General features: G+C 42.2%; 1 protein-coding gene across 3 annotated transcripts in view; it reads left to right on the forward strand.

Moving 5' to 3' along the window:
• The first annotated feature begins 660 nt into the window (after window positions 1-660).
• MOB3B (MOB kinase activator 3B) overlaps window positions 661-26,509 on the forward strand; it is an 81,947-nt gene continuing 56,098 nt past the window's right edge. Inside the window, exons 1-2 of one of the 3 annotated variants that reach the window (XM_035310524.1) lie at window positions 661-723; window positions 2,971-3,052. The gene's annotated coding sequence lies outside the window, so the exon portion shown is untranslated. Of the gene's footprint in view, window positions 724-2,970; window positions 3,053-21,377; window positions 21,593-26,509 lie in introns of those variants that run through there. The other 2 variants (XM_035310527.1, XM_035310525.1) reach the window with 2 other exon arrangements.

Raw genomic sequence — 26,509 nt, forward strand, 5'->3', positions numbered from 1 at the left:
GTGTATATAATAAAATTGATCTTGTCAGCTTAACCTACTGCATTTCTAAAACATCCTTCTGCACAGGGTTTAGCAGGATGAAAGTTTTAAACTTTTGGGGATACTGGTACAATGGGAAGACTATAGCTTGTGCAGGTGGTTCAGTTATTTTTAATAGGATACTTGCTTGAAAATAATTTTACCCTGTCTTCTCCATTAGCCAAAGTTGTTGGGGTTGTCAGATAGTCTTTCCAAATATTTTTGGAACATCTGAGTGTATCATTTTCCTTTCACTTCTCTTTGTTTTAGGAATCTAATCTCACAAACTTTTTGTACATGTATTTTACTGTCTTCAGTTTCCTATGTGATAACATGAGATACCGTAATGGCAGTGTCAAACCAGGCTGAGATGACATTTTATTTTGGGTTAGGGGCCTCAGCTCATACCCCATCTCTTAATTAGGCATCCTCCCTGCCTAGACCTCCCTGCCTAATTATTGAACAAAGTCCCCCGGGACGAGGCGAGCTCTCCCGGGGGGCCCCGCGTGACTCCTCTCAAAGTACCGCCGCCATTTCGGCGGTCGCGCGGCCACCCCAAGCCCGACAGGGGGCGGCCGAGCCGAGCCGAGCCGTGCCGGGGCCGAGCCGTGCCGGGCTTCTGGGGCCGGGGCTGGGGAGCCGCGTCCTGCCTCCGCCTTGGCGTGCGGCGACGCAGGCACCTGGGCGTGCTGCGAAGAGGCGGAGGTAAGGCGGGGGCGGCGGCGGGTCGGTGCCGGGCTGAGGGACTAACTTGCCCGGCGGCAGCGTGCGGTCGGGACGGCGGCGCCTCCCGCGCTCCGGCCGCCCGATTTCTCCTGTTCTCAGCCCAAGTGGAGGTGCCCCTTCACTCCCTCTGTCGGACCCCGGCTCTCCCCCTCTCCTCTGGGCCGAGTTTGGCTCTGAGATCCGTGGGTGCCCCTCTGCCCCGGCCTCGGTTTTTGGGGGGTGTGGGGCCAGAAGGGCACGTTGGGCTCTGGAGCCCCTGGAGGGGCTCTGCCCCTGTACCCCCCAGGTGGGTGCTTTGGAGTTCGTTCGGTGAGGTGCTGGCCCCACAGACCTGCTGCTGAGGCTTTGTGGGATGTTTGGGCACCTTGGTCACCCTGCTTAAAATACAGGCTGGTTTAGAAAATCCCAGCCTAGCATTGCCCTCACAACCCTCTCACCCTCACCACCAAGGGGGAGGTGAGACCAGAGCCGTGGAGGCATGTGGACTGGGCACTGCAGGCTGGGAGTTCCCTGCTCGCCTTTTCTTTTTTTCTTTTTTTATTTATTTGTTTATTTTGTGGCACGGCTAACGCCATTGTGGCTGCGCTTCGCTTCATGCTAGGGATGAAGTTGGTGACTTCTTGAGCAGCAGTGTTGTGGACCTGCGTGATTTAGGGACAGGCTCAGCATGCTGGGTCTTGTGTTTGGTTTGCGGGGATGTCTGCTCCTTGAAAAATGGCTTGTGATAAACTTCCTCGTTCACTGGAGGAACGTGGATTTGATATCTCCATGCACGTCTTTGCATCGTCACAGTGTGACAACCTGACAGCTGGACTCCCAGAGGCTTACCCAGGGCTTGTTATGGAGAAGTGAGGAACTGCTGGTGCAAGGACCAGCAAGCCCTAGAGGTACCCACTGTTGGCTTAAGAGCTGCAACTCAAGCATGCAGTGGTCCTGGTTGGTGGGGCTCCTGGGGAGTCCTGCTTGCAGCTGATCCTGCAAACCATCTGCCTGTCTTCTGGCAAGAGTAATGCCAGATGGCATCCAAAGATGTAGAAGCCTTCTTGCTTCAACCTGGTGGTCGGATCGGCCTGTTCTGAGGTTGGCTGTGGGCAGCGCTCATAAAAAAAATGTTCCAAATGATGCTGGGGTGTGTCCTGAACCAAGTCAGAGCAAGAACTGGTTGCCTCTTTGATTATCAGAGGGATAAAGGGTGGCTGAGGATCCTTCCCACCCCTACTCATATTGCTATAATTTCTCATGCAGACAACAGGGTTGGTTGTGTTCCTCAAGCTATTTGATAGCATTTTTACTGTCCTGGTTTCAGCTAGGATAGAGATATAATTTGCACAGGTATAATTCAGCTATAATGAGGGGTGCTGTCACTGCTTGTAAAGAGAGGAACAGAAGGAGAAAATCTTATGGACGTTCTTGAACTGGGGAGTTCACAGTCCAGGTGCTCTCCATTATGTAGGTGGAGAACCTGTTGCCCTCTCTCCCACCATAGTCAAGCAACGTATCCTAAGTTTCCTATTCATCTGCATACTCTTCTGAATGGACCAACATTTGTGACAGATTTCCTTCTCCTTTTGGGGGGGGAGGTGAGGAGGTGGGAAGGAAGGGGGGGAGAAAAGAGTGTTCCTGGCATGAAAGAGGAAGAGACTGTTCTTTTGTAGCAGAGACAGAGTGCAGATCTCAGAGCAGGCAGGACAGAAAGAAGAAGAACACGAGGTATGCAGAGTGCAGTCAAGCAATACTGGCTTCCAGAAAGTGCTAAAGAGTAGAAAGAGGTGGATGCAGAAGAGTATGGTGTTGCTTGGCATCAGGCAGCTAGGAATTAGGATCTAATACTGTTTGCTACAGTGTTGGTGTAGTAGCCCATACTGCTTAGAACACATTACTGAGTGATGTGAAACTTGGGACTGGACCAAATCACTTCAGCTCCTTTGCTGATACTTCTGTCACAATAAATGTTTCTTTATTAGCTGCCAGCAAATTACTCAGCATCAGTCAAGATCCCAGAGGAAGGTACTTGTGTTCTGGAACAGAAACTAAGAAAAGCAGAGAGGGCTGAGTACCCTGGAAATGTGGATCTCAGGGTAATTTGGAGTACTAATTGTTTAGAAATGTTACAGGAAAACCATGTGGTATAACTCTTTGTTAAATATTTAATCTTTACCATGAGTCAGGTAAACTGAGTTCTCAGAGTACAGAAAAAACAATGTTATTTTCATTTTTCTGTTTTAGGAAATTATTGATGTTTCAGAGGTACCTTGGACAGACATAAGTTTGTGAGCCTCCTCTGAGCTGTAGAGTTAGGCCTGTGCAGGTAAGATGGGTACAGGAAGCTAAGAGGAGTAGGATGTAACTGTAATCTTAATGCTAGCTCGTGTACATTTAAACTTCTGGGGAAATTTGCAGCTTACTACTGCAGTAAGCTTATTTGGTGATGAGTAATTAGCATATTAGTAGAAAAGAAAAGGACAAATGCTCACAAAGGAAGGACAGGAATGGCTGAAGGTCTAAGAGTAAATATTTCAGAGAGAGACTGAGAGGCTGTCATTTAAGGGGTTTTAGATCAGACAGTAACAGAGGGAGAGGTTTTGCTCTCTTTCCCTGTGGTTGTTAAGAAGTCTTGCTGCAACATTTCACTTTCTCAGCTGAGGAAGGGATTCAATAAATGACCAGAGCGTGGGATTGAAAAAGTTGGGGATGGGAGAAGGATATTAAAATAGGGTCATCTTGACTTGTAAACCATAACTTTAGTCTGATATTCCTCAGAAAAGATAACAAGTGACTTAGCCTAATCAAACATCTTCATGGGAACACGCTTCTTAAGAGCAGGGGGCTCTTCAGTCTAACCCTTCAGTCTAGCCATTAGAGACCTTTCAAGATCTCTTTTCTCTAAGAAATGTGTTCAGATTTAATTTAAAATATTTGCCTCTTTTGCTGTTGAGGGCATTTTCTTTCTGCGCCACTACAATCAGAAAAAATGCATTTTCTGTTTTTGTTTCAAGGTTAACCATATGATCAGGCTACTATAAGAGACAGGTGTTTAATGTAGAAGGGCTGTAGCAAATTCCTTGGCTAGTAATGTGCAGTATATCCAGGTACTTGGTAGTAGATTGCCACTTTGGGCTTAAAACTGAGTGTTTCCCCAGTGTACTGAGGTTGGTTAGTTTTTGATTTTTCTTTTTGTAACTTTGCAGTTATTAATATTTGTGAGTACAAAAAAAAAAAGGAAAACACATCTATTGTAATTAAGCAGCTTTGATATTTGAAAACAAATGCAAACAGACAGATGAATGCAGTCTGTAAATCAGGGATTGGAGTGAATTCTCAACAGACACATAAAAAAGCTGGGGGAGGCTTGACACAGCCAAATACCACTCTGTGGCTGTGTTCTGGTTTCAGTTAGGACAGAGTTATTTTTCCTCCTAGTAGCTGGTAGGGTGCTATGTTTTGGATTAGGATGAGAAGAGTGCTGATAACATGCTGATGTTTTAATTGCTGCAGAGCACTGCTTACACTTAGCCAAGGACTTTTCAGCTTCTCACTCTGTCCTGCCAGCGGGCAGGCTGGGGGTGCAGCAAGAGCTGGGAGGGGACAGACCCAAAACTGCTGACCCCAACTGGCCAAAGGGGTATTCCATCCCATCTGACGGCATGCTAAACAATATATAGGGGTGGCTAGCTGGGGTGGGGAGCCGGCTGCTCGGAGATGGGCTGGGCATCGGTCAGCGGGTGGTGAGCAATTGCATTGTGCATCACTTGTTTGTACATATTATTATTATTATCTGTCTTAATAAACTGTCTTTATCTCAACTCACAGGCTTCACTTTCCCGTTTTTCTCCCCCATCCCAGAGAGGGAGGGGGGAGGGTGAGCGAACAGCTCTGTGGTGTTTAGCTGCCAGACGGGTTAAACCACAACAGGCTGAAAACAAAGAAACATGGTTGAGGGCTGTAAGAAATGAAGTCCTGTTTTATTTCTCACTCTTTGGTCATACAAAACTTATTCCACCTATAAATCTTGGGAGAACTGTAATTTGTTTTCTCCATCAGACAGCTGTCTATATTTCAAAGTGACCCAACCATTCACTGACCAGTACTGCGTGGTACAGAAGCTAGCAGTCAACATTTCAGATAGTGCTTCTCTGCAAAATATAAAATCGCCCTTTTTCTTCTTTTACTGAAAAAAAATATTCAAGAAACTATCCAGTTCCTGGATCTGGAAAACGAGTTAGGTTTTTCCTTAAAAGAAATTTTCAGTGACTTTGAATCTCTCTATTGATTCTGAGAGTCTTACAGAATCCTAGAATGGTTTGGCTTGGAATGGACCTTAAAGATCATTTAATTCCAACCCCTCAGTGGTTATAACACCATTTTTGCTTTCACAGTTAAATGCCTTTGTTAGTCCCATTCTGAAGTGGAAATACCCACTGACATGATAATAGAGTGCTTGATAAAGGTAGGTATTGAAGTGGTGTGTATCCACAGTGGTATCAAAACCCACAACTTAAGAAAATTTGAACAGACATATTTTTGATTCTTTGAGTCTTCAGTTACAGTAATCATAAAGGCTACATGTAAAAACAGAACTCTAGGGTTTTTCTTAGGAAAGTGTGGTACTTATTTCTAAATGTTCCTTTAAAGGAAAAGATAGAGATTCAAAGCTAATAGCTGACTTGAACTCATTACACGGCCTGAGATTAAGTATGGTCTTCTCTTTCCTCAAGAATGAAAAGCTGCATATGTGTCCTCTTTGAGGGTTAGTACTGAATTACAAACAGGAAATGTGAAAATGGTGTTGGCTATAAAATATAATAGCTTATTTTTTCTTCTGTAAGATAGAATTGACTTTAACTTGTGAAAGCAAAGGTGTTTGCAGAAAGCTAGCATGGACACTTCTTTAATGACTGTTCCCTACAATTAACAGGCACTAGTGAGTTAAGGTTACCTGGGTACTGCGAATTACCACCTAAGGAATATGTGGCTTTACAATCTCCCTGTTCATCCTTTTCAAAATAAAACTGCATCTTGAAATGTCAGTCACAACTGATAATAAAGCACACATGAGTTAATAGGCATATCTGGTTAAAATTAATAAAAGTTCTTCTCCAGAAGGGCAGGTAAAGTAGGCTAATGTTTCCACACTGGCTGGGGATGGGCTTTTGTTCATGGGCTCTCATTACCTGCACAAAATACACTTTAATCCCTTAAAGAATTAAAGGAATCTTATAGGATGTGTAAGATTTTGTCTAGTCATATCTGCTGTACCCTGTGCTGACTCTTGGCTTTTTTGAGGTTGAAATCCAAGTGCAGGTTTGAGTAACATCATCTTGTATTATGTGTAGGGAAAACTCAAGTTCATGGGCTGCAATTCATCAAGTTACTTAGTTATCCAAAATTGGGCTATATGAATTGCCTACAGTAACCATATATTAAACACAGAAATTAAGAAAAATTCAGAATGGAATGCTTGATGGCAGCAAAAAAACCTTAAGCATCTGTGGTCCCGATTTAGTTGCAGAGTACTTGAATTAGCAAAAGAGAGATTCTACTTTAGAGATTGATTAATGAGCTTGTTGTGAATGTTCCTAATTGAATTTATGCTCCTTATACAACCGGTGAAAGAACTGACCTTTTACATTGATGATTTAGAGCAGACGTGGGAGTCTGAAATCCTTTCCCTTCTTCCCATTTCTCTCAAACAGGAGTGCATGAGAGCAATGGGTGTGGGCCTGATCACCTTAGTACTACGTCTAATTTGCATGTATAAAATTAGGCAGTTGTAGCTATTTTCTTAGTTCCCCCCCGCTTTTTTTTTTTTCAAAGTGAGAATGGATTTTGATATATGTCTTCCATTTAAATAAAGGAAAGATACTGATTGACAGTTGCTGTCCAGCCCCTCACTTCTCAGGCAAAATGTTGAGATTCAGGTAATAGCAGCATATTGAACTTTTTGTCTTTAGAATTTTCCCTCTTTTTCATTCCCATATAGCCGCAGATGTATTTTTTAGCTTTTGCATTCTGATTAAACATGTTCCATTATGGTGAACATACTCGGGGAATCAGATATTCTTAGAAATCTGAAGTGGGAAAAATCCATGTCGAGAAGTGTGGTCATACGTAGGGAATGACATGGAAGCCCAAGGCTTTCAAGGTCTTTTGGGAAGCAGTTAAACCAATGAAGACGTGGTGATTTAAAACACGGCCTGGCTCTGCCTGTACAGAGGAAGCAAAGATGGTAGGGGAGTGGAATAAATTTGTTTAGATCTATGTCGATATTGTAAGTATTTTTAGATTAATCTTGTCTGGTTATGAATTGAAAGCTGATAGGAGAGAGAGATGTTTTCTATAATAATGTGATCCAACTTGTCCTAAAAAGCCATGCTGTAGTTAAAAAATATGCTGTAGAGGAAGATGGGTTCTGTATCTCATAGGGATGTGTCTATTTGCAGGATGAGGATCAAGGCTGGAAATGGACTTCTTGATCTTGGAGGTTCTATGCACCATTATTTTTGACTTTTGAGCTTAAGGAGTTTTGTTGTTATTATATTCTGTCGTTAATATATCAGACAGATGAGTCATGCTATATTCTCATCTGTTTTGTAAATTAAGATCTGTGTAGCATACAGGACTCCAGGAAGGTCTGTCTTATGCATCTCTGCACCTTGGACCTCTTTCTGCATAGGAGACATAATATAGAAGTAAAATCAATGCAGTGTCTAAATGCAAGAGTTTCAGATTGTAAAACAACTGACATATTCTGTGGGAAGACCTCAAAACATCTTACAGTGCAGAGAGAGAATATGTAGAGGCACTATCCAAACCTTTTTAAAAAAGGTCATCGTCAACATAAGGTGGTGATACCAGCTGCCCCAACATCCATACCAACATTCACTGAAGTACTCTACTTCCTTAACTTAGAGCACTGAATGCTTTTTGTAAGCAAGTACCAATTTGAAATTGATTGAAATGCAGAAGTTTAAAACCTACCAGAAAGGGGAAAATTACCAGATTCTCACAAAGAAGCCAAATAGAAAAGATTTTACCTCTTTATGATGTGTGGTTTTCATAAGGCTGTCAAAAATTATAAGGCATGATATCAGTTCCATTTGCATGGCTTCTCAGGAACAGTGGCTGTATTGCTTATCTTTTAGGAAGTTGAAGATTCTTTGGAAGTTCTTCATTACAGCAAGACCTGTGCTTTTTAGGATCCATGTCTGAAAGCTGTTTCTTGCTTTTGGTAGCTCTTCTATCACACACGTCTCCAATTCTTCAATTTGATGATGAATTCCATTTTGGAATTTCTCAATATTGCTTGTACTCCAAGCACCTTCAGAAAGATTTCTGCTGAATAACTGGAAGGTCTGTTGGAGGAAATCATAGATAACCACTGTGACATTCTTCTTCGTGAACATGGGAAATCTGAAATCAGTTGTTTCGTTGAGACACTGCTGAGAAAAATATCCACCCATTTTGCGCAGAAAGTTCATGTTCTGGTAGTTTGCTTTGATTCCTTGGAAGAGGCAAACTGGGTGTGAGATTTTGGTATTCAAGGCCAAAGCAATGCAAATTTGCAGCAAACTCCTCTGAACCAAGATGGTTATGCTGATGAAGTGGTCGGCATTACTTGCCGTTGTGGAGATCTGTAAGCCTGTAGTTGCTTGGTCGTCTTTTCTGTGTTCACATGCTGCTTTTTTGTGACTCTGAATTTATTTCCTCTGGGTGACATGTTGGGTATTACTCATTTTGTAGGAATTGTGTTTCTGTCAACTGTGATTCTGGCCGAGGTTTGCTGTTGCTTTCAGTTGCAAAGGCTCGCTCATTTCTACTGTAACTTCATTTCATTAAAAGAAGAGTAAGTGAATCAATATGATTAGTCAGTGGACATGGGCAGATCAGCATCTGATAATGACATTTAATCTTCTTATTCTTACTAGAATTGCTTTATGCAGAGAAATTTTATTTCTATGCTTACGTTGGAAAACAATCTGAAAAAGGATCACATCCCAAGCTAACAGTTACGTGCCCGAAGCAAGATGTAATTTCATTGATTTTAAAAACAGATGTTTTTTTCTTGTAGGACAAATTGTTTTGTTTGGGGAGTGGCTTAAATTTTATTAGCAGAAGAACGCTGTTGTTGACACAACAGCATCGACTCACTAGGGCATTTGTTGCTATCACACACAATATTGGCAAAAAGAAGTGTATACAACTCCTAGGACAGATGCCTTTTTCCCCAGTATCTGTGATCATCTGCTACTCAGAAGAGCTTACTTCTACTTTATCATCAGGTGAATGAGCCTAGATTTTGAGTAAATCCGTAATTTAGTCAAAATTTTTGACACTATAAACTAAATTTTTGACGCTATCAAGTGTTGTTTTAGGTAAAGAAGAGAACTTCCTTATGGTGCAGAGAAGGCAGCTGCTGTTCTGAAGCCTCCTGCTGTGAAAATAAGCTCTCAGGGAGACTGAATTTACCTGTGCTGGTAGCAAAATGCCCTGTTTTCAGGGTAAGAATAATGCTGGAATGGGTCTTCCAGCGTCAGGCCAGTGCAGTTCCATGGGTATTGAGGCTGTGGGCCAGCTGGTAGCAGGACTGCTTAAGGATGTGCTGACTGAAGTGCCCCAGCAGCCTCATCCTGCTGTGGTGGCAGCTCTGAGACCAACCTGTGTAAGCGTGAGCACAGCGGGTTGGCAGGAGAGGGCTTGCTTGATGTGTCAGCTCCTGAACGTGTGCTCCAGGGAGGTGCCACAAAGGCAGCTGTCAGCCCACTTATCTGGCTATTGTGATTGCAGTATGGGAACTCAGTGTAGGTTGAGTGGGAAGACTGGGTTGGGTATTCAGATGAGCAGAAGTTACAAGGCGTTTAGTGGGCAGATTTTCCTCTCTTGTGGGAATCTCTAAGGATTGCTAAATCTGTATGTGAACTGACCTGATCTGGTCGCTGAACTGTACAGTGTTGACAAAGCCAGGGGATGTGCTCTCATCTAATTCAGCCTGCATAATTGTAGGGATATTTCAAAGAGATTATGGAAAATGTCGAAGTTCAAGAATGTTTGATGTGAGCAGCAAAGGAACACCTGGATGCTCTTGAGATTAAAAAAAAATTGCCAAAATTCCCCTGTTAATGCTTGGGAGGATCTGTTAGTGTGTGACAGACTGAAAGATTGCTATGGATGAGCAGTTTCTTTAGCAAGCTCCATGATGACTTTAGCAGGTATACAGTAGGACCCTCCTGATGTGGTAATGCTCCTGTGGTTATTTTCCTTGTTTTGCTGCTGCTGATGGAGATGCTATAGTAATAATTGTGGTGTTATCATAAATTATTAACAGTGAGAGATCTTCAGGGAAGTTGAATATGAGCCAGCAGTGTGCTCAGGTGGCCAAGAAGGCCAAGAGCATCCTGGCCTGTATAAGAAACAGCGTGGCCAGCAGTTCCAGGGAAGTGATTCTCCCCCTGTACTCAGCTCTGGTGAGGCCATACCTTGAGTACTGTGTTACTTTTGGGCCCCTCACTACAAGAAGGACATGGAGGTGCTTGAGCGAGTCCAGAGAACGGCTATGAAGCTGGTGAAGGGTCTGGAGAACAAGTCTTACGAGGAGCGGTTGAGGGAGCTGGGGCTATTTAGCCTGGAGAAGAGGAGGCTCAGGGGCGACCTTATTGCACTCTACAGGTACCTGAAAGGAGGCTGTAGCGAGGTGGGGGGGTTGGTCTATTCTCCCACATGCCTGGTGACAGGACGAGGGGGAATGGGCTAAAATTGTGCCAGGGGAGGTTTAGGTTGGATATTAGGAAAAACGTCTTTACTGAAAGGTTGTTAGTCACTGGAATAGGCTGCCCAGGGAAGTGGCTGAGTCACCATCCCTGGAGGTCTTTAAAAGACGTTTAGATGTAGAGCTTAGGGATATGGTTTAGTGGAGGACTTGTTAGCATTAGGTCAGAGGTTGTACTCGGTGATCTTGGAGGTCTCTTCCAACCTAGACGATTCTGTGATTCTGTAATTCTATGTGGTTTTGTGATTGAAAGACTGGACACAGAATGAAGGGTATGGCAGATTTAATGCATGGATATGCAACAGAAACTCATAGTTGCGACATTCAATTACTTTATCTTTCTTTTTCTTTTTTTTTTCTTTTTTTTTTTTTTAAAGAAAGAAAGGATTATTACATTTCTCTAAGGGATCTAAACTTAATTGGAGGCATTGCCTTTGTTGTATATCTTTACATTTTCTTGAAGTCTGTGCATGTATCAAAATGATTTAAGCTAAACTGTAATTAACATGTACTGCTCTGAAGATCAAAACACCTAACTGAAGTTTATTGTGAAAAAAGATTACTGAAGCTTATACTGGAGGAATAACTGTAAGTTCTGAAACTGCATCTCTCACAAAAGACTGCAGTGCAAAGTGCATTTACTAGTGCATTCTAAATCAGAAGCAAATATTGACTGCTTTGACTTTTTTTTTTATGTTGACACAAGGTGAGAGCTAAAAAAAGGCAGTAGAGCATGTCCTTTTCAATTGAAGTTAAAGTGTCAGAGTATTCTGGCTTGATTGCCTTGACTGAGCAGAACAAAAGTAAGTAGCGGACTGAAACAGACCTTGATGCATGGCTGAAAGTGTATAGTGAGAGATCAGTTAAGTATGTTGAAGTACATCCATTCAAGGCATCATGTGGGAATAAAACAAGTTGGATTCGGGTCAAGGTACAGCTGGAGTAATCACATTTAGGATGTCTGTGCAGTAATGCAGGAGGGACCAGGGTCTGATCCAAATGCTTCACCATCAGGAACGCAGTTTTAATGTGGCCATGGTTTTGGTGGCTCAGATCAGAATTATGTGCCAATTCATTTCACTTTCACATTTGCTCAAGCTTTGCAGAGAAAATCTCAGACCTGCACAAAACTTCAATCTGGCGTATATATGCATAGCTCTCTTGCACTAAGTGGAACAACATTGGCTTAAATCAAAAGCAACACAGAAAAATAGCTTAGTGTTGTGAGGCAGAAATAGATCTGATCCATTGATAAACGGATTTTTTTTTGTTTATTTTTTTGGTTTCGGTTTTGTATTCTGTTTACACACAGGAGTGAATAATCACATCCCCAGTCATCCTTTGTCTTCCTTCCATTGTGATTTCATAGATGATCCATGACCTATTTGGATGTTGTGAAAAACATTACATTTTCAATGGGGATTAAGCAATAATTAAAAGTCTTTTAGGTGTTATTGGAGTAACTGAGGAAACTTTTATTTTTTTCTCCCAGAAGAAGAAACAATGGAAAACCCATTCACAGTCACTTCCAGATGAGTTGATTGTAGGTGGTGAAGGAGTGAGATTTGTTCATTGTGGATAAATGTTTTGGACTTGATTAGAGATCACAGACATATTGACTTGGTGCTTCTTATCTGGGCACAAGTGAAGATGATTGCTCCCTGGGGAAGTTGCATTGTCTCTACACAATGTTTTGTGCAACTTCCATTCTTGGAGGACATCAGTTTTACCCATGTGAAGGCTGTCATCTTAATTAAAACTCTACTTTCCTCAAAAATCAGAGAGGAAGAGAAACACTGCAAACCATCCACTCTGAGACCAGTCTCATCACAGAGACCCTTTCTGAACGTGTTGTTGGCTGTTACTGTGGACATGCAAATACTTTCCCCATGGAAATGAGAAAAATGACTTGAGTGAACAAAGCAGGAGCTATGAATCTGTGTTCTTGTTTCAGTGCTTCAGGTTTTCTGAAACTTCACATTACGTTCTTTCCTCTCAGTCAGTCCACTCTAGAGTTTGGTCAAAGGACCTAGAGTCCCTGGAAGAACAGTATTTTCTCTAACAAGAAAAAATGATTTAGTTGTTTTAAAAACAAGTTGAATTCCACTATAGATTCTGTATGTTTGCAAGAAGTGTGAGCAGAGTGTCTGGTGGCTGTACTCACACAAGCTCAGCTGTCCTTCAGCAATGGCTAAAGAACTTTGTTTGGACCGTGGATCCTATTTTGTTTCCTAGGAGCTGAGGATATGAAAGTTTTGTGGCTCAGGTGGGAGCTGAAAACAAAATTCAGAAATTAAAGCTGAAACAACAGGTCCAATGCAAACGTCTAGGAGTCAAGTGGATCAAACTGAGATCCCAATCTGAATTCACCTAGATGATGCCTGCATTCAAATTCCCATTTAGTTTTCCTGTATTTTAACTGCATCCTTACCAGGTAGATACACCTAGCTACTACATGCCTTAGGATTTTATCAGGATTTATCCAGGCTTTGTGTCAAGGTTGTCTGGTGGGAGGTTCATGTGTAACACTGAAAAAAAAAAGGGGGGGGGGGGGCCGGAATAAGTGACCAAGGCCAGGGAAGTGGAAGTCTGTTTTGAATCCAGATGACACTGTAAGTCCTTAGAGAGAGGCTACACAAATTTCTAGATTATCCTTGTTTCATTCAACACTGGCCTGTATGCCTGCTGAAGAAGTGTTGATAAGCTCTGTTAGGTTATATGCCAAAAGCTTGCCTGCATCAGAGCACAGAGGCAGTGGCATGGAGAGCCTATGTAACACTCTTATGGGCTGCCCCAGGTCCATCAGGAGACCCATCACCCTAGCAAGGTCCATCCCAAGGGTAGGTGGGAACCCAAGGACTCTGAGGAAGGACTCTGGGGCTGCTTCCAGGCTGCCCCAGGAGAGCCTCAGCCCTGTGGGCTGGGAGAAGAACTCGTCAAGATGGACCAGTGCTGGAGCACCTTACAGACAGCTGCCTAGAGGTATGGGACACGTTATGGGATGCAGGAGCTGAGCATTTCATGATTGCACAGGACTTACTAAGGGGTGTTCAGTAAGCATGTATGTGTGGATGGGTACTGTGTACGTGTTTGTGTGTGTGTTCCTCGCAGCGGGTTGGACCTGGAGGCACGCAGCTCTGGCAGCCTTGCCTCTGTGGGGCTGCCAGATTCTGCCCACCCTAACAAAGTCATTTTCTCTCACCTGAGGACCAGCAATTCCAACAGGAAATCCACAGTCTTATCTAAGTGCTTATGTAAATACAAGGTGAGGTGAGTATTTCATTACTGAATGCTGTACAAGTGAAGGAACACTCGCAGGAATTGATCTTTACTGGAGCATCTGCCATGGAGAAGGTAAAGGGACCACATATACCCTTCTGGGAAAACAGAGATGGAATACCTTACAGAGACTGGTTTTCCAAGGGAATTTCCATCTGGCTGCTCTGTCAAATTCTTCGTGTTAGATTTCTGTGATTTGACTGTTCTCATCTGCTTGCAATCAGTTGTAATAAACAGTTAGTATAACATTATTATTCATCCCTTTTGGCAGCCAGTAAAATAACATGAAAAAAAGCATCTCCACAAGGATGAAACATGCCTAATGCTTTCTCACTTGCAATAATCACCACTAGTCTTTAAAGTTGTTCGGTCATGTGTTAAAATGTTGCTGTAGCAGATGAGAAACCAAGAAGCCAGACAGTTTTCCAGGAGACAGACTCCCTTATTTTTCCCATTTCTTTCTTTCTGGGAAGACTGCAAACATTTCTATATATCTTGTCTCAGATGTGAAAAACCCTCAGACCTGAATCACCAAATCCAATAAATGTAATAAGGAAAGCTCCACCCAGCCAACTTATTTACCCCCAGCTGCAGAGGAAATGTTTCATGCTTCATATGTTTTTAGAGATCCTTGTCAATCAAATTACTTTTGGGAATAAGCATCTAACAGGGCACAGACAATGTAGAGCTGAGGGTGAAGTTTTACAACGCACAGCAAAACCGATCTGATAGTTAGTATGTACCTAGAGATGTAATCGGGTCTCTCTCTATCTCCTGTTTGGCCTTAGGACTGTTCTACTCCAGGAAATTAATTTGACTGAAAAGTCAATCCTCTTCCCTCTCCCTGAGGGAAAAAATAATAATAATAAAAAAAAGCCTTTGTAGCTTCAAGAGGCTAATTAGAGTAGAGCTGGTGCTGGCACATAGGGAAGACTGGAAGAGCATGGCTGTTAGCATGGGGGCAGGACCTTCTTTCAACAAGTCACTGAGATGGTCAGTTTAGGTTTATTTATTTTTGGTTATTTATTTCTCATGGTAGGGTCTCTAGTGTTTGGAGTGATGTTGGCAATTTGGATCAGATCTCTTTGCCTTCAGACCTCTTTAAAAGGAGATGTGACACTGAGACACCACAAGGCTGAAAACCTGGTATTCTGAATTGAGGAGCCTGGGCTGGGTAGAAATCAACCTGAAGCATTTGTGTGATCTTTTCTCATCGTGACATCCACAAACCCAATTTTCTGTGAGAGGGCAGCTATAGCTATATTGCAAAGTGTCTTAGTTCCTTGTGTCAAGTGGTTGGGTCTGAAACCGGCTGCAGAATGTAGGACAGTTCAAAGCCATTTTAAATTAGAGCAAATGAAGTGGAAGAACCTACCCAAATTTAACCTAAAGTTTTTGACTGTGAAATGTTTGCTATTGTCCTCTCTCTTACATTGTTGATGCCAATAAAAATCACTATTGTGTGTTAGTTAGCTTGTGTGAGCATTAGAGGCTACAAACATGTATTAATATCATTAGTATGTATGTGGAATTGAGCATTGCTGTCAATTGTAATTGCAGTGGAGTTTTTGTGAACAAAAATGATGTGAGGTTAAGACAGAGAGTACTGATGTTGACTTGGGTGGACAACTGAAGTAATACCCCAGCCCGCTCCTGCTTTTTTTATTTTTTATTTTTAACCATGCACAGCAAATTTTTGTTTCTCAAATTAGCTTTGTGTGCCACAAAATGGTCATATTGTGAAAATGGTCGTTACCGGCAGCTCCAACAGCCTGTCTCGCTAATGATCTTGGCTAAAGGACTGTGGTAAATGGTCATGAGGATGCTGGTCTCTCACCGTGGTTGTTTGTGATTGCAAAGGTTTCTGCAGCAGGACAGATTCCAGGAACAGCTTGCATTGCTCCACATAAATACATCTGTGTCTGTCCCGTCTGCCGTGTACATAGGAGTAGTTCAGACCTCCTGTTTGGAATTCCACAATAAATTCAGCAGCGTTCAATTTGCTATGTAGTTTTTCTTTCACTGCAGAGTGAAGAGCTATTGGTAGTTTGTTTTGCTACTTGGGATATTGTCAAAGTCCATCTGTGAAAGAGCTACATGGGTTTCCTAAGTCTTTTATCAGTCTTTGCTTATTAGGAGGTTGTTTGGACAATACAAGAGGAGATTGCTGCTGGAATTAGTGACTGGGGCATGTGCTTTTTAACGCAGTGCAGTTAGTAAGTGGTCTAGGCTTCTGTCACCAATGCATATTTTGAAATTTCTCTGCACACGACAGGTAGCTGAGCAGGTGAGCACATGACAGATCAATGTTTTGGATGCCATCCAAGTACAGAAATTGTTGATGTGCTAAAACTACACACCAGTTCACTGTAACACTTGTTTTGAAGGACACAGGAGTGACAGCTCTAAAACCCCTGACAGAATAATGAGTAAGAGTTGGCCAGATTTTTGTCTGGACACCTGCATGTTAAGCAAGCAGAGGTACTGTGGCAAACGTCCACGACAGGTATTGACTAAACAGCCACCCCGTCACTCCAGAGGCCTTGCTTTCATTGTAATCTTTTTGATGTTTTAAGAAAGGATCAGGTCCACAAAAATAGTACTCAGTAATGTAATATGTCTTTGCACAGATCCTGTTGAAAAAGAGTGTGAAGTCCTTTTGCAACAACAATTCATTAGAGAGCTGTTGCAGCTGTTTGTGAAGATACTTGTGTGAGCAACAGCTTGAAATACTGATACTCTGCGAGGATTATTGGCTAAGAAGAAGAAACAAGACCCTTCTTAGAAGGTCTGAAAATAAGCCCTTGTGACACATGTAAGAGTAAATTATGGAAGATAAATGTGTTATGCTAGTAACTTAGCAGTCACCTTTTGTGAACTGTGATTCAGATCTGGATTAGCTGTCTGGATGCATAGCAGCACTGCTCTTGGGATGGTTGTTGAGCATTGCAAGCGGGACACAGCTCTGGGCACAAAACCTGCAAAACTCAGTGATGTTAGCAAGTTCACAGACAGGTTGATCATTTCTTGGAAAAAATAAAACTGGGCTCAGTGAACAAGATCCCTTGTAGTCCAGTACTTCTGTTGACTAAAACTGATGTGGCCTGGAGACACTGAGAATTGCACGTTTTCCTAAAGCTTCTTTCCTAACACACTGGTTTGTTAGGAAACACCACAGGTGCTTTTACAGTACTAGTACTGTATGCAGCACTTTTCAAGATTGTTGAAATGTTTTTATAACAGGAATGCAGTAGGATCTAATTTCAGACTGGGCTGACCCTGGACAGCACAACAGAGCTACAGTTTTCACTGCAGGTGGGTCATTTGCTTGTGTAGCATTTATGTGTGTCTGGATTTCCCTCGAGGTCTTCTTCAGTAGCTCTTTGGAGCAAAGTTGCATTTGGAAGACCAATTTTTAAAAGACAATTTCCACTTAGATGGTTCCTTTCTGTTAGTGATGATAGGCAAGAAGGCACAGCTCAGTGTCTATGTTGTTTGAGAGATGAGGGGAGAGAGCAGAGTTTGTATTTACCTCTACTTTTCTTTAGTCACTGCTTCCTCCCCTTTACTGTCAGAAAGATGCATTTCTTTTTCACCAGCATTTTGGTTCCAGGCGACCAGGACAGCAGTAGGCTAGACTGACCAGTTTGGGCACTACACCTGGTTAGAAGTCCTTCACTTGTAAGCAGAGCTGTCCACTCCCTGTCTCAGAGGAAAGCAAGGACTGGCAGGACCTCTGGTTGCAACACATTTTATGTCTATAACCTTCTGTGTCTTGGTGAGGTTGTGAAGGGAAGTAACTAACTGTGGGTAACCTGCATCAAATCCCTGTGGTACTAAAAGGGGTAAGATTTTATTCCCATTCTTTCCTATTTAAAAAAAAAAAAAAAAAAAAAAGAGAATATTTCGTGGAGGGAAAGTTTATTTTTTTTTTTCTACCCAACTTATCTCCTTGTTTAGGGCTACCTGTACTTTGTAGAGATGTTATTTCAGTGGCAAAGAGTTTCATTAACTTCATGAGGACTTTTGTTGTCCTTCTGTAGCTTAGGCATCACGTTAATTTAAAGTGCTCCACAGGAAGGATTTTGACAGCACTGGTTGCCTGGCAAGCAAATAATAATTATATGATGTACCTATCTTCTCCCAGCATTGGGTAAGAAGGGAGGGAAACTCCGAGCTCTGAGTGCTCAGCACTGAGCTTCTTCACTCTGGATAGAATTTGGGCAGAAGAATTAATTGAGGTTTTGGATCTTTGTAAAGAGACTTGGGATGAGATAAACACATAGGCCTTTGGATATTGAACAGAGGAGATCAATGGTAAGCAGTTTCAAAGGAATTTAATTTCTTGTAAAGAATATCTTTTTAAGTAGTACATATCCTTAAAAGTTACATCTTTATAAGAATAACTTGTCATATTTATAATGGAGTCTTGGACAATATAATTTCCTGAACTAAAATATTTTTCCCTTAACTTTGTTGTGGTTGTCAGCCCCAGATGTGTTTATTAGCAATTGGTGGCCTGATTTCTTCCTTCAGTGGGATGATTCATCTTGGAGGAGATGCATTTTGTTAAGCTGATCCAAAAAACCTCTAGTTCCAGAAAGCTGTTCACTGTGTTAGAGTCCAAATGTACACACAAATTGGAAAATCACCTACGTAAGTTCAAACATAGAGATCTGTACTCTGTGTGCCCCAAGGTGAATGAGTAACTGTGCTGTGTTGTCTGTTAGTTACAGATCGATGGAGAGAGGTGCTGTGTTGGAAGGAGGCGCAGGTAAGGGAGGGAAGATGCTGGGCCTTGGAACCTTAGAGGCAGCCTTTTGCATTTTCTCTCATCTCCAAGGCTTCCCCCTTTATACCATTTGTCTTTCTGATGCTCAGAACTCTATTTTTGGACAATTTAGAGGATGCCTTAAGACCCCTCAATACATAATCCTGCTATTTCTTCAAAACGTGGTACAGTTTCCAGGGCTAATGAACAAGACAGTGAAAGAGAGGTGGCTATTGACCAATTATTGAAGGAGTGGAGTACTGACCAATTATTGAAGGAGTATTGACCAATTATTGAAGGAGTGGAGTACATGCAGGAGACAACAGTGAACTCATAAGGTAAATTAAATTCATTCTCTAATCTTTGATCTGTCCCAGAAAACCGTAGGAGTCGTGTCCATACTTTTTCCAAAAACTTGAGATGGCATATTCTCCCACTTCTACGGTTTCCTGCTCTGCTTGCAGGTTGAAAGTGCTGTTTAATAACTATGACCATGCCTATTGTAGTTTAAAAACACTGAGAGTTTAAACAAAGTGCAATTTCCCAGCAGGTCAGAGGCAAAACTTCCTGAGGGATAAGAAGATGACAACTTTGTACTACCTTTTCTGTCATCTTAAAGGTCCAGACTTATTTCATTTCCAATGTGAATTCACTACATCCAAAGGCCTCCAATGTCCAATGGAAATTGTTTTTTCTTTAAGCAGATTCAAACTGAGTTAAGTAGAGGTGCCAAATCTGCTTCAAGAATGTGTTTGGAGTCTATCTTATGAACAGATGGCAGCCCTCTGAATGAGGCAACTGTGGTTTTGTACTTTGTCCTGCTGTTGGCCTGCAGTGTGACCTTGGGTAGATGACTACTCGCATGGTTTATGCTTTCTTCTGCTGCTCTCTAAATGCTTGAGGAAACACACTTTACACAAGGGGCAGTGGGATTGGTTTTGATAAGGTTTGATAAACTTGTGGTTACATCTTACAGCAGAGCTTACCTTAAACAAATAACTGATTACTACTTGTTGATTGAATTGATATTCTTTGAGACAAAGGGTTTGGGATGCCATGTAAAATGACGTGTGTACAAAAGTCTGTGTTTATGCATTGATGGTAATGTGACAGTCCTTGGAACAGGATTCATCAGCGTGCATTCACGAGTATCCAAATGTGAGGCCATTTGAAAATCAGGTCTTATATTAATGTAGCTTTTATAATCTAATTTCTTCTTGGTTTATTGTGCTGATTATAGACATCAAACAAAACTTGACTACATTAATGGCTTTAATAAAATTATAAAAAGGAAAATACCTCTTGGATCATAACAATTCATTCTACCTGCAGGTGTGGGCTTCTTCTCCACATGCTTCTTCTAGTGCTCTGTGCTTGCAGTTTACTGGTTTCTGCGGTGTCAGTGAATGCAGCTGATTGCAGCACAGTGTGCTTCTGTGGGGTATGTAGGGGACAAGTGGATCCTAAGAGGTAATGTAAAGTGTGTGGAATAGTGATAGCATTCCACTCTAAGCCTTGAACAAAATCTTGATTTGACACTACCTTTAAGAGATCTTGTCTTGAAATGTAAGAAAAATGCTTAGGCTGAAAAGACTTCTGCTGATGCATTTCTTCCTAGTGAGAAGAACTAATAAAGTGAGTTGCTAAAAAATATGGCTGATGTCCACAGCGCACAGTACAGGTGAAACACAATTTGATTCCTTTGTGTCCAGATAGCAAAGGAATTTGCAAAAATAATTATTTACATACAAAGTCATTGGGAATTCTTCATTCCTACCTGACTACATATCTAGGTAGCTCCCCTCTCTTTTTGAGGGATTTAGAAGAAGCACAACTTTGCTTCTGCTTTTATCACTAGACAGCCCTGAGTCCTGCTTTGCAGTGCTTTATAAAATACATTCACCCAAACACAAGTGCCAGCACACTTTTTATAGGCAGAATTGCAAATATTATTATTAATGATCCAACTGTTTCTGGTAAAACTAGAGCATAAACAGGCAGACAATTGTGTAAGCTGGTCCTTCCACTCAGATCCTTAGGTTTGCTGCAGAGCCAGTTTCCAAAATTTTCAAGGCTATACTTTGATACATTGATACAGGCAGCAAAATGCAGATGCAATGACGGATGAGAGTACATGGAAAAGAGGGTGTCTGATAATGAGGCAGCAGAACTATCTTCTTCCTCATTTTGTAAACTGACTGGCTGTAAAACTAACCTTATCATATATGTAAAAGCCTATGGAAGGAGTGGAGCCAGTCACCACCAATACAGCTTCTGTTTTCGTGAGTCAGGCATAATGCCATTCTCTTCTAGGTTGGGATTAAAAGGCAATCTTAGCTTGAGGTCTTCTAAGAGAGAGTAAGGTAGGTATAATGGGTTCATTTATGTTACAGTTGAAGGCTTCAGACAGTAATAGAAAGTGCTTATGATACATTGGATAAAGGATTTAGCCCTGGGAGTCTGAATTCAACCGGCTGCAGCCTTTTAATTTCATGCCCTACTCCTCATGGAAACATGTTCAATGTAGTTAAAATCAGGTGTCTGGAAGGAAACTGATTTATAAGGGCATGGGTGGAGGCCATGTGAATTTAGCAGTCAGTTCCCTCAGGTAGGTAAGATCAAAAATAGCTTCCTACGAGCAAGCAAGGACGAATGAGAGATATATTAGTTTCTGACACTGTCCTCTGGGGAGGGCAAATTGTTCAATAGATTTCTAAAAATGTTGCTTAATAATTGCTACTGAGTTCTCACTAGCATGGTCACTCAGTGAAATTTCAGGTGTTGCACACTTCTGCAGGTAAAGTTACTTCAATGAATGCCAGAAGGATTTTCTCTCTGTAACATTAGTGGCTAACCTGTTTGAATTTCCAAACTCTTTGTTTTATTTTACTTCTCTGTGTGTATCAAACCAGGGGATTCCCGTCTGCTGAACAGCAGTAAGTCTGGAAGGAGTGACTTTAAAGTTTCAGTGTGGTTTGTGTGAGGATACCAGTGCCTGTATTAAAGCCTTAAGGCCCCCAGTGGGATTTCAGAATGTAACAGTTTTTTTTTTTTTTTTTTTTTTTTTTTTAATACATTTTAAGTTGTATGTGTGGTGACTTCGCACCAGTAGGCAGTTCAGCAGCACCACGCTGTGCTCTCACTTGTCCTCTTCAGAAGAACTGGGGGAGAAAATACAATAAAAACAGCTCATGGGTTGACCTGAGGACAGGGAGATCACTCACCAATTATTGTCACAAGCAAAACAGAAACAGTGTAGGGAGATTAATATAATTTAGTGCCTATCACTAGCAGACTAGAGCAGTGAGAAACTAAAAGCAAATTACAAACACCTTGCCCCTATCCACCCTCTTCTACGTCCTCCCCCCACGTGTCAACAGGCAGAAGAAAATGGGGCTGTGGTCAGCCCATGATGCTTCGTCTCCACCACTCCATCAGGGTCACTCTCTGCCCCTGCTCCACGTGGGGTCCCTCTCACAGGATGCCATCCTTCCTGAACTGATCCTTCGGGGGCTGCCCACAGGCAGCAGCTCTTCAAGAACTGCTCCCACACGGCTCCGCACCATGGGATCCATCCATCCCGCAGGAGCAAACTGCTTCAGCACAGGTCCCCCACGGGCGGCAGCTCCCCCCAGACCTCCTGCTCCTGCGTGGGCTCTTTTCCACGGGTGGCAGCTCTGGCCCGGGGCCTGCTCCTGCTGGGGCTCTCCATGGGCCACAGTCTCCTACAGGCCACATCCACCTGCTCCACCGGGGGTTCCTTCATGGGCTGCAGCATGGAGATCTGCTCCATGTGGGACCCGTGGGCTGCAGGGGGACAGCCTGCTCTATCAGGGGCCTCTTCACAGGCTGCAGGGGAACTGCTGCTGCATGCCTGGAGCACCTCCTGTCCTCCTGCTGCACTGCCCTTGGGGGCTGTAGGGCTGGTTTTCACCACTCTCTCCCAACTGCTGTTGCCCAGCACTTCTTTCCCTTCCTTAACTCTGCTCTCCCAGAGGCCCACCCAGCATCGCTCGTGGCTCAGCTCTGTCCAGTGGCGGGTCCCTTTTGGAGCAGCTGGAGCTGGCTCTGCTCTGACATGGGGCAGCTGCTGGGCTCTGCTCACAGAGGCCACCCCTGCAGCCCCCTGCTACCAAGCCCTTGCCATGTAAAACCAATACCCAATCTTACGTCTCATGGTCTGTTGTAGCAGTATCATCAGTTTTGGGAGGCACTTCTTCACTGCTTTTATGAAAAGTCATTAGAAAAATATTATTCATTTTCATAAAGACCTAATACAGTATTTACATAATATTTATTGTAAAAATGCCTTGCATCAGAGAATCACACAATGAGTAGATATGTTAATGTAACCTTGTCTTATATATATATGCATCTTCATCCATCTTTCTTCTTAAGCACAAAAGAGCATGCCCATAATCTATGTGCTAGAGATGAGGGCATGAAGGGATGTTAAAGATGAGATCTGCAGCTTCCAGCTTACAGATTTGCACATCTGAGCTGATTGCCTTAGGGTACCTTTATTGTCAGGGGAGGCCGGTGATCACTTTTAAGTTTGATGTATCTGATGGAATTTGGATGTCTAGGATGAGATGAGTCATGTTGTAGAAATGAGTTTTGCTCCATTAACTATAATGGTAGTCTAGGCAAGAACCAACTTGTTGAAATCTACACCAGGAATACCTCCATTCGGACATCTGAATTCCATCCCGAATTCCATTCCATCTTAGTGCCGCCCTGCACTCCCCCAGGAGGAACAAATTCGCTGGCTTTATGCACTTAGCTATGGCAGTGACCCACACGTGATCTGAAAGCTGAAACTTCTGCCATGTTGTCGGTCACAGCGGTGGCAGCTTTCCCCTACCAGACTACTCCATGTATCCATGCTAGTGTCACCGATGGTGACACGCAGGATGACCAGAAGAGCTCCCCAGCCCAAGCACTCTGATGAGCATGGTGCAGCTGCACCACATGTCCTGGTACCCACCGCGATGTGCAGCAAGGAAGCATCGGTGCTGAGCAGGGCATAGTTGATCAGGATGTGCTTGTCTGCCCTGGAGGAGCTGTGTTGTCCCAGTAAGTCATACAGTCCAAACTTACTCAGACCTACGCCCTGTCAGAGTTTAGCCTGGTTTAAGCAATGTCAGTTGAGGGCATAGGTAGTTCACTCCCTGTAACCCCATCAACTGTGATAGGTAGCTGGGAGTTGCTTGAATTGCTCATCAGGATTTTTTTTTTCATGCGCTTATTTAACATGTGATTGTTTATTATGCCATATAATCTGATGTTCAGTCCAGAAGGGTGGAATTGGTGAGTTATTATTTGTAATTATTAGATTTCTAAAGCAAGGCCATTAGTTGCCCTTAATATAGGCTTGTGCTCAGTAATGCAGTAAATTAAGCTGATAGATAGTATATTATCATGTTGTTCATGTCACCCTGCCACTTGTAAATTCCAGGGTTTTATTATGTCCTGATCACCATTCATATTGCTGCAGTAGTACTGTGAGGTGTTAGTATTAAATTCAACACAATTTATGCTGTTCTTAATGATAGAAGCTAAGTGTCTCTTTAGACAGGTTAGTCCTGTTTTATTAGTTAAACTAAAGGAAGGAATATGCAATGGTCCAGTATATTTTATCTGATGTAAAAGGTGTTTTTTCAAGCATTTTTAGGACTTAAGTTCACAAGATTTAAAGTAGTGAATTGCAATGCTGGCAGGTGTTTGTTTCCAATCTGTAAACAGGAATGAACGCATGTAGTAGGGTATGACTGATAATCAGCAAAAACTGGTGTGGAGACTGGATTTGAAATCTGCATCACAGAACTTAAATGGAAACATGTTTACCTACAAAAAGGTTGCTGCTTTACTTTAGGAAAGGTGTTACTTTGGTTGTGGGGTAAATTTATGCATTTCTATGACAGTTTTATGCTATTCCATGCTCCTTATTACACCAGTCTTGGCAAGGCACACCTCAGTTCTTATGCTCTGCTTAGAACAAGTATAGCTTAAGTGAAGATGTGTGTTTTTACTGCAGGTTTATTCCTGAAGATCTTCTGTGTGCATGCCAGTGTTTTAGCTCAAAGCAGAGTAAGGTAACAGCGGGGGTTGTTTCAGTTTTTGGAGATGCTGATGCCTGAAAGAAGGAATTGAGATGTAGTATTCCCCACAGAGCTCCACTTTTCTCAGCCATCCCTGTACCTGTTCACGCAGACACAACTCTTGGCTGAGCAGCTGAGGTTGCTTGCTGGTCCTTGGGTACCCACATGGACCTGTCTGCCTGGTAGTGCTCCAGAAACAGAAACATGACCAAGTCCAAAGAGACAGAAGTGTAGCTCTTGATGTAATGCTTCCTGCATTTTTTTCAGTGGAGCTGTTCCTTAACATCTGCCTGATACTGGAATAAATGGTAATAAACAATCCTACAGTCCCAAAAACAAAGTGATACGAGAAACAAGTGTATAGTGCTACCTCTCATCTTCTAGCAACCGTATGCTGAAATCTTTTGTGCGAGGAGCTGTTAGGTATGGAGTATGCTGTTTCACACTCTGGATACAGGATCTCTGCCACACTAATGAAATGTGAGTCAGGATATCCAAAGAGTGCTGTTAACAAGCAAGAGTTTTGTGTGTCCGGCCTACCATGGGTGATGCCTGTTCTGTGCGGTTCTGCAGGGTATTATTTCCTTTAGCTTAAAGTGTGTTGGGCAGGTATTGTGCCTCTGTGGTGGCGTCTCTTGTGAAAAACTTGAGGTTACATCAAGTGTGCAAGCTTTAATGAAAATCTACAGAATATAAAGGCAATCTGTTACATCTCTGTAGCCCAGTGCAGCTGCGTATTACAGCTATATCTCTCTGTAGATGTTACCTGCTTCACTAAATTATGTTGGACTTTTCATATTACAGTTTGCTTGGGGTCTTCATAATCTGTGAAGTACTCTTGCATGTTTATTGCATTCTCAAAGTTTATCAATATATTTGTAACAGGGTAATTCTTAGGCCTTTAGAGGGGTCTGGATGGACTTCTGAGTTACCTATCACCTTGTGTTGAAATTTATCAGCATGATCATTGTACTGCTGTACACTTGATTTTAATTCAAATCAAATGATCAAAAATGTAGCTGAATTTGAATGTATGTTTGTATTGCAAGTTAGCTTCTTTTTAATTTTCAGAACATCTCAGTTCTGCCTGTTGTTTTCACTAATTTTCTTTCTTTCATTAAGCAGTGGAACATACAGTACTGTTGTTTGTATCTGTTCTAAAAAAAAAAAAAGAATTTGGAGCTGAATGAAACGCAAGCATGGTGATGCTTTCCAGAGTTTGGAAAATCCTATTTTCCCAGTGGTAGTAAATATTCCATTTTAATTGTAACTGATATAGTTTGTACTTGAAGTTTTTCTCCTTTTATTTATCATGTTCCTTTATAGTAATCATGTTCACTAAATTTATGTTTTATTTACACCGCATTTTTCACATTACCTTCAGTGGGTGTGTTGAAGAACAAATCTCAGAGTGGTAGTTTTTGTCCTGAATTCCCAGGAGTCCCACATCAGTCTGGCTTGGATATAAATGGAGCTAATCTTGCTTTATTTTAAAACAAGCAAATGAAGGATTGGGTGATAGGTTTTGGTCTTACAGACTGTATAATTTGTGATAGGTTGTCCTGTTCTTAAAAGAGGAAGTGTGCAAGAAGAATACTTCCCTAATTGTATGTAATCCCACACATGTGCAATGATTTAATAATGGAGCCTGCCTGAACATGATGATAACAAAAGCAGCAATAGTGGGTGGTTTACACTTTTTTCATATATTTGCCTAGTTATTTTCTTTAGTTGAACCCTGGGCTAGAAACTCAGAGATTAAACAGGGTATATAGCCAGCAGCATTTGCTTTAGTGCCTCCTGTCAGCCTTCTATATTGCTGTTTAGCTGGCATTTGAGCCAATGCATGTT

The sequence above is a fragment of the Oxyura jamaicensis genome, chromosome Z, assembly GCF_011077185.1.
Source record: "Oxyura jamaicensis isolate SHBP4307 breed ruddy duck chromosome Z, BPBGC_Ojam_1.0, whole genome shotgun sequence".
NCBI lineage: Eukaryota > Metazoa > Chordata > Aves > Anseriformes > Anatidae > Oxyura > Oxyura jamaicensis.